Source organism: Triticum aestivum, chromosome 1D (genome assembly GCF_018294505.1).
Source record: "Triticum aestivum cultivar Chinese Spring chromosome 1D, IWGSC CS RefSeq v2.1, whole genome shotgun sequence".
Lineage (NCBI taxonomy): Eukaryota > Viridiplantae > Streptophyta > Magnoliopsida > Poales > Poaceae > Triticum > Triticum aestivum.
This window is the reverse complement of record NC_057796.1, coordinates 271,922,832-271,932,831: the sequence shown is the minus strand read 5'-3', so window position 1 is coordinate 271,932,831 and position 10,000 is coordinate 271,922,832. Positions and strand designations below refer to the sequence as shown.

The following is a 10,000-nucleotide window of genomic DNA, read 5'->3' as shown; positions in this document are numbered from 1 at the left end:
CAGACCAGATAGGAATGCAAGAATACTCTGTAAATTGTTTATTAATTAGTTTAGTCTGTGGAAGAGAACTATCGATCTAGAGGATTGCCCCCCCCCCAGACTGACCTAGTTGTCCTTGACTTGCTTCGGAAAGAAAAGACCTAGTACTTGTTTACCTTGACCATGGCTACTTTCCCGCCGCCTTTCCTTCTATACTTTTCCTATGTGCTATCCCAGGCATCCCTTGTCAAGCTACCTATCCCTACGAAAAAGCAAGCCTACTTACTACGTGTTTTCCTCTATTGGCAAATACGCATATACTGACCTACTCACGTGCATATCTTGCATAAAGCCTTCCCCTATAAAAACAAACTAGCCCGTATCTTCCTAGTCCTTGTTGCCAGCCCTACTCGACTTTACTCGACTATTTAGAAAAAGCTACTACTTGAATGCATACTTTTACTATTATTTAAAGAAAAAACAAAAACTATTTATGAGTTTATGCCCCACCAACAGAGCAAAAGAACGCTCAAATGAGGAACTAGAATATGAAAGTGCAAAATCTCCTACCGAACAAAGAAAGCACTATATCTCATTTTAAAAATCTGGTAAAAATTCTTCAACCTAACTCAACACAACTATATTTCGACTGTATATGTATGTTTGTAACGTGCCACAAAACCATCTTAAGATTAGACAGTTATCAATCAGCAAACGCATTGACCACATGCAAAAAATCAAGACGGATCTCCTTCCTTTTATTCGGTGCTTTCCTTTTATAAGTCACTGCTATTCTTCCTTGACCCTTCTTACCTTTGCTAGATTTTGCATTCCCCTCATTACTATTCGGCTCAGTATTATCTTCACCTTTGGAATTGCTTCCACCAGAAGTAGACGACAAGTACCGTAGATGTCATAATTTCATATGTAGAAAATTCAGGTAGTAAGTAATGGAACTGTAGCATGCAAAGGGACTGTACCATGGAAATTGAGAAGAAATCTCCATCAAGTTTTTCCATTTTATGCCATATGAATAAGAGATTCCTTTTAGTTAGAAAGCTCGCGTAGAAGTTTGCTATCAAAGACCTCGGTATTCTTTTCATCCGCGGTTTCCCACTTCTCTGTCTCTGGGTGAATCCCTCTACTAGAGGTTATGCGCCAGCTTGGGAAAGCCTTAAGTTATATCTTAATCTGTCTTGCAAGGTAGATTGGATCATGTCTGCAATAGAAGTTCTGGAGGAATGAAACGACGATTTCGGTATAGGAAGAGAAAGGGATTGTGCTTTCGACTGTGGCGAGATAGGATAGACTTGGGATTCTTTCTTGGCCCTTGATTGCCAACACTCTGGGGCTGAATTAATTAATGAAACTAATAGGAAGGATTGGGATGATGAACTAGATCAATTCTTTCTTTCGCTGACTGACCAAGGTAATTAACTCCTTCCATTGGCCAGGCGGGTAAGCAAGGAGACGACGTTCTCATTAAAAAATGAAATATGCCATGCCGAATTCAAAAACAACTCCTTAAACTCCGTCGTTTACCGACATCCTCTCGGCTATCATACGTCCTCCGCTTATCTCTCTTAGGCATAGGCATCTCAACACATTCCTCCTTCCGAGTTGCTTGTCCGAACTTGGCTCTTTAGTAAAATGAAGGAGCTGTTAAGCTATTATTAGGTATCAATTTAGGAGCCTTTTGTCATTTCCAACTACATTATTGTGAGCATTCGGAACCCGTTCCTATGCGGTCATCAAATTGGCTGGCTTTGGACCCTCGATCGCAGCAATGAACTCAGCGTCCCACTTAACTTACTTTTGGTACTTTTGATTCTTGTCCCATCCCATAGCTTCACAAGTGAATCTACCTATGGATCCATAAAGTTGATCATTACTTTTCAAATTCTTATTTCATGTGTCCGCCATAGCGCTTATCTATCTCCTGGTCTGATTCATCTTTGGAATGTAACCGGACATATTACAAGGCGAAAAAACAGTGATTTCATCGATTCCGGATTGCCCAGTGTCTCCCTTTCCCTCTTTCCTTTCACTTTCCTCACATAACGAAAGCATGATTTACCCGAGCCGAGTATCTTGTTAGAGTAGTAGATTCCGCGCTCGAGATGATGTGTGTGACTGGGCAGGAGATTCTTTTACTCCAAAGCCGTTGCGCAGGTTTGTGTGTGACAACTATGTCGATCAGTTTTTAAAGACGCCCAGAAACTATGTCTACAGATTACGACAGAGAGTACAAGTGGTGCCATCGGAGGAAGCTGACAACCTCAGAATAAGAATGGAAAAAGGATTGATTGCTCGATGAAGTAGTACCAACAGGATATATTAATCACTAGGTTACGGTAATATGTGCTTGTCTCCGAAAAGAAGGATAAAAGGATAGATTAGCAAAGCAGTCACTCCCAATGGCAGATGAAAACGATACCGGCACATCTACTAAATCATCTTAACAACCTTGAAGATACGGGATTATATAATAAACTCATTTAGTTGATAGATCATTATTGGATTCTTTTTATTGTGACCAAGATCCATGAAATAGCTCTCTTTATACTACGTTATAACTAGACGATACTTCCCATTCTTATGTCTTCTTTCCTTATTACGACTCCTGTGCTTAGATAAAATACGACGTTTGAGTTTGGACATAGCCAATTGCTACTTACGGTGCTAGGCCTTTTCAAGCAATGGAAGGCAGACTTGAATGCCAATCAGACATGGCGAGAAGCTTAGATAATATCACTAGTTTCTCTTGTTTATCACTTAATAAATAGTCTTATTTGTCCCAGGGAGCGAGGAGAGAAGATGACAGGTTGAGTAGAGAAAGGTGGGTCATTGTCCCAACGTAGTAGTATTTTTGTTTTGTTTTCAGCTGATCTATATCAAAATAATAGAATAAATAAAGGCAAAGGATTTGGTTCAGTCGTCAAGTACAGATTTCCTTTACCCAGAGTTGGGAACTCTGAATAGTTGTTTGAATACCGACTGCCTTCCTTGTGCTTCAATTCGTCTTATCCAATCCAACTTCCCCTGGGAGCCAAGCAGAAAAGCAAGTCCTCTAGTTATGGATGCAGTACTCACCTCACTAAACTTAGGAAGAACTAATTCAAGTAGAATTACAAATAGCGAGAAGTGGATGAAAAAGGGATCGAGCCTAGCTCGAAAACAGCTGCTCCTTCCCTCTTTCTTGCTTGCTTTACTCGGTATTCAGTGAAAGATTAGGCTTGGTAATTACAGTTAGCAATGGTAGGATTGGCACGTGAACTTTCCTTTTTATCGAGCTCGAAAAAGCAATGGGTGGGTTGGCTGTGAAAGGAGAGTAGAGTTTTTTAGTTTAGTAAGAAAAGTACTGGGTGAGGCTCCTCACATCCATAACATATTATCTGTACACTTTTTCAAGCATGCCTCTTTTTAATGACTCTCTTTTTCAACTTAATTGCGTCATTTCATTCTGTTATCGACTAATGGTTGACACTGGAAAAGCATTGAAGGCTCCTTCCATAGAGTCCAAAGCCCTGTTTGCTATTATCAGAATATTCTGACTCCCTTGTTGTCTTATTGATCTGACCAACCGCAATAACAACATTGTCATTCGGGGTTACGCGAGTCGGAGTATTAAATAAATGGACTATTCCAGCAGGAGCAACCGAACCATCTTCTCGTTGTCTTTCCATTCTTCTGACCAATAAAATAGCTCTTGGTCATAAGAATCCAGCCAGAGTTCGAAATCGGAGATAAGAATTGAATCGATTTCAGGCACTTCCCTCAAGCCGAAACCGGAACAGGAAACTTGTAACTTCTAGCCGAGAAGGATAAGAGAGGTTTGTCTTGCTTTGTCTTATACTGATTGTGTGCCAGGGGTCAGCGAAGAGACGGGACGCTATTGTCCAGGACTACTTGGACTAGTCTACAAGGACTCGGGGGAAGAGACTTGTTTGTGATAGGACAAGAGATCAAGTACAGTGTTCGGTTCAAACTAGGCAACCTCTTTGTTATAAGACCGAGAATAGTATATGCCCCGTCTCACCACTAGCTAGGGCCACCAGCATTAGGAAACTAAGGAATAGTCGTATGGCTAAGGAATTCAGGGCTGATAGAGCTCTTGGGAAGAAGACAGTATCCAGCTTTCTTTCATTGATATCACAATAACAAGCGAGGAAAGGATAGTCTTTCAAGAGAAGATAGGTCTGTTTTTCATTAAGGAATTGCGGCGAGTATTGCTTGTTTCCCAGATCCGGTATCAGGACCTGTCGATAGACGGGATGGACCCACCGGTTTGACTCTTATGAATTGATAGTTAGATACTATTGCTAAAGGAAAGTAAAGATAGTGGTTTGTGTTGCAAAAAGCTAGTTCAAGGTCAAGCTCTGTCAAACAGAGTCGTCAAGAACGAAAAGCTGAAAGAATGATGTGTCAAACAGTGATTGCGCACAGAGGTTAGTTAAGTATAGGAACTATTGTCCCTAACGAGAAGTATGTTGCTGTCCCAATAAAAGGATAGTTGGACGGTATCGATTAAGGGAATAGGGATAGGTGGTTAAACGCGATGCTGCGCCTAACTATATAGAACGGTGATCCATGAAGAGAAGTCGGCCAGCTATTAAGTCAGAGAAGTCATCAACCTATTACTAGTGTCAGTTCTGTTAAGAGAAGTCATCAACCTATTACTAGTGTTAGTTCTCTTCTTCCTCTCTACCAATTGAAAGTAAGTATTGATTTCGCCTAATAGGGACAAAGCAAAGTAGGGTGGTCAAGTACAGTATGCCTGGAGTTCGTAGTGCCCACTAGATATCATTGGCAAGTTATAGAAGTCTTTCTCTCTTCTGAGATATCATTGGTCAGTGCAGCGAGGGGCAACCATCATTTCTATTGCTCTGTAAAGAAAAGATAGGACAAGGGTCTTGCTCCACCAAATGGAGATAAAGCACGGGGATCCGTTAAGGGCGTATTGAATCGATAAGAAGCACTTGAATTCTAGTGGGCCCGGCTACCCAACACTAGCCCCGGATCATTTATGTATTATCAATTGATAGTAGGGGCAGGCAAGGGAAACTCTTTATATCAGTTAAGTAAACTACTGATTGTATTGTGGGCTGGGATCCTACTTCTATAGCGAAGTAAAGAAGTGTGGAATGCGCTATCTCGAAGTAAAGAAGTGTGGCTTGATAGATAAGTTGCACAAACCTTTGAGCTCGATACGATATAGTCTAGCGATTAGTTCATAGACGGGAAGCTCCATTCTCCCATTGTTCGGGACTCTCATTGTTCTGTTCAGAAAGTAGTCGGCATCTTCCTTTATTCAATTAGCAAGGCAGTGCTGGTTGATTTCATCATTTCTAGGTATACCCTCTCCCTTTTCTACGAAGGTTTGCTGCTCCGCCTGCACCAGTGAATTATTCTATTCTTCTCCTTTGGTTTCGTCTGTGGGGAAATCAGAATTCACCATTGAATCCTGTGGATCAGCTCCCTTACATAATAATATTTCACTGTATCAGCTACGAGGGGAAAATCTGAAAGACAGAGGATAGAGAGTGAGAGAAAGAGTGTGAGACTTGCGCCGCTCTCCATTTCGAGGGGATTTCGACGATTCTGGGGTGATTGAACTATTTCTTTACCTGTTCAATTTCTAACGAATCAAGATATCCTCTTGTTCCGGTATAAATAGTAGCTATCTACTCTTCCACTGGGAGAGGATTTACCTGGGATTGTTTAAGCAATTCCCTTAATCGTCGACCCCTTGCCAATTGATTCTGACTTGTTTTATCGAGAGCAGAGGCGGATAATAGGCTTGTCACTCTACGAATTGAGCTAGTTCCAATTTGGATTTGCCAGCTACTTGTTTCATGGCTTTAATTTGAGCCGCGGATCCTACTCTGGAAACAGAAATACCCACATTAATAGCGGGTCGAATTCTGGCATGGAATAGATCTGCAGATAAGAATATTTGTCCATCTGTAATGGAGATTACATTAGTAGGAATATAGGCGGAAACGTCTCCAGATTGAGTCTCAACTATTGGTAAGGCGGTCATACTTCCTTCGCCTAAAAGAGAATTTAATTTAGCGGCTCTTTCTAAAAGGCGTGAATGCAAATAAAAAACATCCCCTGGATAAGCCTCACGGCCGGGAGGTCTTCTTAATAGAAGGGACATTTGGCGATAAGCTTGTGCCCGTTTGGAGAGATCATCATAAATTATTAAAGTATGCCGTTCGCGGTACATAAAATACTCAGCCAGGGCTGCTCCCGTATAAGGAGCGAGGTATTGTAATGTAGCAGGTGAATCCGCCATTTCAGCTACTACAATAGTGTATTCCATGGCCCCCTCCTCATGGAAAGTAGTTACTACTTGAGCTACGGAGGATGCTCTTTGACCGATAGCTACATAAACACATATCACACCTTGCCCTTTTTGATTGAGAATTGTATCTGTGGCTACTGCTGTTTTGCCAGTCTGTCTGTCCCCAATAATGAACTCTCGCTGACCGCGCCCTATAGGGATCATCGAATCGATAGCAATAAGCCCTGTTTGAAGAGGTTCGTATACGGAATGCCTGGAAATTCTACTTGGAGCAGGAGATTCAATTAAGCGAGATTCGGAAGCTACAATTTCGCCTCTCCCATCAATAGGTTTAGCCAGAGCATTTATAACACGACCCAAGTTATATACGCTCACGGGTATCTGAGCAATTCTTCCTGTTGCTTTTACAAAACTTCCCTCTTGATGCTAAACCATAGCTCTAACTGAGTCAAATTCCACAATTTCTAAGAATGATATGCTATTTTTCATTTTCCACTGTGAAAGCTTCTCTCAATCCCTCCCTAGTCCTTTCTTTCCTGGGCACAGGCTTACCTGGTTGACCGCCCACATTCATTCATTGTTCGTTCTGTTGTAGAATCGAACCACAGAGCTAGCGCAATTGGGATTTAGAGTCCCATGCGTGAAACTAAAGAGGATTTTCAGTCCTCTGCTCTACCAGCCAGAACCTAGAAGGACACTTCACACCCGATTTGACATAGCTAGACTGGAAACACTGCTTGTCAAGAGCACAGACCCCAGTATAGAATACTTTTTTGAGTATGTTGGTAAGGTCCGGTCATCCACTTCTGTGCTTGCACTTCTGCGTAACTAGGGGTACAAGTCCAGTACAACGTACTTTCATAATTGAATCAAATGCGTCGATACATGAAAAATCTCTATATACGATATTTATGACACAGAATGTTGTTCTTTCAACATGATTCCTCAACAATTTTTTCATTGTAACTGACTCTCCGTTCTCTCCGTTCCACTTTGGTTTTCGACTAATAATTATCATGATGAATTTCTCTTACTGCTTGGTTCCGCATTGGATTTTGGAAACTTTTGTTTAGAAAGTGGTGTCACGACCGTGGGGATAAAATGGATGGTTCAGGAAAGTCTAGTGAAGCGGCACGGTCTAATCATATAGATGACCATAGTGGTATGATTCCATAGAAAACTACTGGAGGCCATTACCGCCACCGAAATGGTTTCCATGCTCCGTTGGATGATTTGATGATATCGCAGTATCAAGCTAGAACGGTTTCAATTTGTAGGACGGGAAAGAAACCTCATCCTTTGGTGCACACTAACCGATGAAGCTCAACCTTCTCTCGAACTGAGCTATTTCCGCTTTTTCGAACAAAAAGTTCGAGTAGTTCAGTGAAAAAATGGTCAAGCTTTCTTCCATCCTTCCTAGATCCTCGAGCTTGCACCCGCTCGACGCCATTTTCATTGTTTGTTCTGAGGTGGATTCGAACCACTCTCTCCGTTTGGATTTCGAGTCCAAAAGGCCCGGCGAAAGAGGATTTTCAGTCCTATGCCCGCTGCCAGCCAGAATGGTATTTTTCCACTTCACACCCACACAATCGGGATTTGATGAAATAGCTACGTTTTTTTCTTATTTGATTCGGATACTGTCAATATACTGTCCATCTTTCTCTTTAGTTTTCTCCTTTCTTTCTCCTCAACCTATCTCCAGTGGATGGACTTACGAAAGAATAATATCTAATCTCCCCATCGCGGTTAGGATCCCATGAACCAGGAGTGCCAGCACCGGTTCCTCGATCTTCCTACTGGAGGCATGCTCATGGCTTTCATTCATTCATTTCATTCTTTGTTCTGTTGTGGAATCGAACCACTCAAAGGATTTAGAGTCCTTTTACCAACCAGTCAGAACCAATATTTCTCTGTTATATTCTGTTTTTTCTTTGTCAGCTAGCACAATTTGGATTTCGAGTCCAATGCGCTAACGCTTTCTTTAGTTTTGTTGCTTGATTTTTATACGATTTTTTGAGCAACTAGCGCGAAAGCCGTTGCGCGTTAGCGCATCCGTTTTCTTGCTCTTTCTCCGGGCTTTGACCATGTCTCCCGAACAATTTCAGTACATATGGCGCAAGACGATTCCACATATATATCGAGGTCGGAATGGGATCGGGTGTTTTCACGTCTCACCGTAGTGCCCGGTTTGTCTTGATTGGTGATTGATAAACAAGAAGGAAAATGGAAAAGTAGAAAATCTACATGTTTATACCGTTGAGGTCCTTAGTTTAGTCAAGTAGGCGAGGGCATTTCCATCGCGAAGGATTCAATCCAGCCACAGGTTCCCCTACGGCTACCTTGTTACGACTTCACCCCAGTCGAAGACCCCACCATGGTATGCGCCAATAAGACCACCAAAGGCCTTTGTGACACTAGTGGTACACAGAAGTCATGGGTGATCATTGGTCCGATGCTTCGGGCGAAACCAATTCCCAGGGTGTGACGGGCGGTGTGTACAGGGCCCGGGTACATATTCACCGCGGCATGCTGATCCACGATTACTAGCGATTTCAACTTCATGTTCCCGAGTTGCAGAGAACAATCCGAACTGGCAATCTTTCCGGATTCGCTCCGCCTTATAGCCTTGCTTCCCATTTTCATTGCCAATGTAGCATGTGTGTGGCCCAGCCCATAAGGGCCATGCGGACTTGACGTCATCCCCACCTTCCTCCAGTATCTCACTGGCAGTCCCTCCTGAGTGCGGCACGCACCTTTTTCTTTGTTTCGGAGCAGGGCGCGTACTATTACCACTACGTTCCACACCATTTTCTGGCCTTCATGCCGAGTCTTCCTCTGCCGCCAACTCGACGTCGTCGTAACCAATTTCAACCAAACCTCCATGCTCACTGGTACTTTGACGTCACTATAGGTAGGTCTCCATGGGTCTTGGGCAAGACGACTTCGGTTCACACGTGAAAGTGCTTCGAAAGGCACCGGCTCCCAATGGTGAAATTCTTGCTGAAAGCACAGCTACGTGCTGGCACTCAATCAAGTAGTAGCGCTGGCACGTCACTCGGTGGCAATTTCTCCTTAGGCGCATGTCTCGGCAACACAAAACGAGGGTTTCGCTCGTTATAGGACTTGACCAAACATCTCACGACACGAGCTGACGACAGCCATGCAGCACCTGTATGAAAGTCAGTACCATCCTGTTAAGGATGGGTTTTGTTGTTCATATGTCAAGGGCTGGTAAGGTTTTGCGCGTTGTATCGAATTAAACCACATGCTCCACCGCTTGTGCAGGCCCCCGTCAATTCCTTTGAGTTTCGGTCTTGCGACCGTACTCCCCAGGCGGAGTGTTTCACGCATTAGCTGGGCCCCTGATCCACGTAGACGAAGGGCGAACACTCATCATTTACGGCATGGACTACCAGGGTATCTAATCCTGTTCGCTCCCCATGCTTTCGCACCCCAGCGTCGGTAGGGACCCAGAGAGCTGCCTTCGCTTTTGGCGTTCCTTCGTAGATCTATGGATTTCACCCCTACACACGAAATTCCACTCTCCTCTGTCTCACTCAAGTGAATTGGTTTCGAGAGCATTCCGCCACTTCTTGGCGACTTTCACTTTCAACCCGATTCACCGCCTACGTGCCCTTTACGCCCAGCCGCCACTTCTTGGCGACTTTCACTTTCAACCCGATTCACCGCCTACGTGCCCTTTACGCCCAG

General features: G+C 43.3%; 1 pseudogene; it reads right to left on the bottom strand.

Moving 5' to 3' along the window:
• Positions 1–5,214: 5,214 nt before the first annotated feature.
• LOC123158894 (ATP synthase subunit alpha, chloroplastic-like) lies at positions 5,215–6,859 on the bottom strand (annotated as a pseudogene).
• Between the last annotated feature and the right edge of the window lie 3,141 nt (positions 6,860–10,000).